Genomic DNA, 2,779 nt, shown 5'->3' with positions numbered 1-2,779 from the left:
TTCTTTTTATGAAATATTAAGAATTGGCCATTTTAAGACTTAAGACCATGTAAGGATTGACCATTAGAATTGCCCAAAACATTAAAAATACAAAAGGTATGATTTTACTTCATGCTTCAAACCTTAATCACTTTGAAAGTGGGAAAATATAAAGTGTGTGTAAAAATAGATATTATAATAGAAGCTGTCTAGAATAAAGACATTCCAGACAGTTTCAATTAGATTGTACTCTTTGAAAAGTGTCTCATTTGTATACCTGAAGCGAATTGTAGTCTGTCTGATATAAAGGTATTCTAAGGCTTACAAAGATTATGTGAGGTGAAATGACTGTATCTAAGCTAATGGAAGTCTTCTGGCTGCCTAAGGAAGGATGTGTGGGAGCATCTATCTTCCAGGATGCTTTCAGAGCTGAGCAGCTCATATAAATACGCTAGGCACATTGCTACTGACAAACTTCATTAATAACCAGCGTGGAGAAAAGGTCTTGACTGGTGAAGATCTATCCAGTAAACTTTGAAAAAGTGGCCATTAAGCTTAAGTCTGGGAGTGACTGGTCAACAGCAGTTTAAAATGAAGTACACTGCTATAAGTATGTCTGACGTTTCCCATTTCTGTTCTAAAGCAAAACATGTTGCCTTCATCTCAACACTAGACTTGAAATGTTTCTGTAGAGTAGTATCCTTCTATAATGTTACTCCTTGCACAAAGAAATGTTAATGAAATTAACATAAAACACTTATTTAAGTTGAATTCTCTGAGAATGATTTTGCCTTCTGAAAAAAAGAATAAATATATGCTATGCATATCCAAAAATCTTAGAAATATTTAACATTGGAATTTGTTTATCTTTGGGTGATGAGATTATAATGATTTTTATTTCCTTCTTTCTTTTCAGGATCTCAACACATTTGCAGATACCATGGATTACTTTCACACCCTCAGAAAAAAGAGTAAATAGGAATTATTTTTTTAGAAATTGTACATCCGAAAAGTATGAATTTAAAAGTTTTGACAAGAGAGAAGAGAAAGTTCTCTTATCCACTACCAACCCAGGGCCATTTGTGCTTAGTGGTAGAATATTGGAAGTGTTTTTAAAGGAATATATGAATTTTGTAACCATTCACAATACTTTTGTAACATTACGCATTTTCCTGTATCTTTTATGCACCTGAATTTGGCCTGTGCTGGAAATTTTCTTCTATGTGCATTATTATGGAAGGAATGTGTGTGTCCTTCTCAAACTTCATATATTGTAACCCTAATCCCCAAGGTGACGATATCTGGAGGTGCTGCCTTTGGGAAGTAATTGAGGTTAGATGAGGACATGAGGATGGGGCCCTCATGATAGAATTAGGCTCCTTATCAAAAGAGGAAGAGCCGAGATCTTTCTCTCTCTCAGCCGTGTGAAAATACACAAAGATGCCTATCTGCAAACCAGAAGGAGTGTTCTCACCGGGAATCAAAGCAACTGGCACCTTGATCTTGGGCTTCCAGCCTCTAGAACTATGAGAAATAAATTTTTGCTGTCTAAACCACCCAGTCTGCGGTAATTCGTTACAGCAGCTTGAGCGAAGGCAGGCACTGTAGCCTCTGCCCGTCTCTTTAACCTACACCAACTTCCCTTTATCCCAGGAACCATCAACTGCTAAAGAAGATTTGGTACAATTTGTGATTGAACTTGATCTAGAAGCCATAGGTCTTATGTTATAGTAATCAATGCGTTATCAAAGAACATCACATCAAACCTTTCACACCAAATACTAAATCAAACATCATTACCACTAAAATATCAGGGAGCAAACGTGGTGTTATAGAAAGCATATTATATTGTAACCTAAAAGAAATCTGTTCTCCTATGATTTTTTATAGGTAGCTATGTGACCCTGAGAAAGTCATTGAAACGCTGCTCCCCAATTTCCTCATTTGCAAAATAGAGAGTTATATTAAATGATAAGTAAATTCTCTTCCAACTTTATAATTCCATGATTTTCTCCATGTAGTGAAGAAATTCTCACTGTCAACAAAATCAACAGGAGAATAAATTTAAAACTCCTCTAGCGCTTCTCTGGAAGTCTATTTCATGTGACAAAATAAAATAAGTATCATGAAAAATTGAAATTTTGTTCCACGGTTGTCATGGCATGTAGCTGTGTCTACATGTGCGCCAAAAATCTTATATAAGAATTTATTTAAAAGGGAAAGTATACAGCCTGGGAGACAATGGAACCCTACTGCTCTGGCCTATATATAAAAATAAGGTCGAATTTTTACCTTAACCTCCTGCTCTGAGGTATTATACTCATCTGTGCCAGCCTTGATCTGTCACACACTCTTTCCTTTTGTGTCGCCTTATTATTTAATTTGTGGATTGGAGAAATAAATGCCTTAAGGAAAATCTCTGCACAGGTACTTTATTATTTTTTATTCCATCCTATTAAGATAGACAGCTTCATAAAATATTTCTGAAAGATGGTAGCCTTCAAATTGTGCCCACTTTCCTAAGCCACCCATGCCCTAAAGAGATCATATATTTTTATGCATTTATATCACGGAAATTTATTATGCTAGCGTTTTTTTTCTTAACTCATTTCTGGGTTTTTTAAATACCTTTTTTATTTTGTTTTTTTCTAATTAACTCTATCTTCTTCCTAAGAGGGGTAATGGATGACACAGAAACATGACAATTATTCAAAGATTTTTGGTTTTCTCAATGACGATCTCATATTTCCATGAACGATGGGTCTGATCAGTAAGTAAGTAGATAAAAAGAAATAATTTA

The sequence above is a fragment of the Equus przewalskii genome, chromosome 19 (assembly GCF_037783145.1).
Source record: "Equus przewalskii isolate Varuska chromosome 19, EquPr2, whole genome shotgun sequence".
Classification (NCBI taxonomy): Eukaryota; Metazoa; Chordata; class Mammalia; order Perissodactyla; family Equidae; genus Equus; species Equus przewalskii.
The sequence above is the reverse complement of the archived record's forward strand: the minus strand, read 5'-3'. Positions refer to the sequence as shown.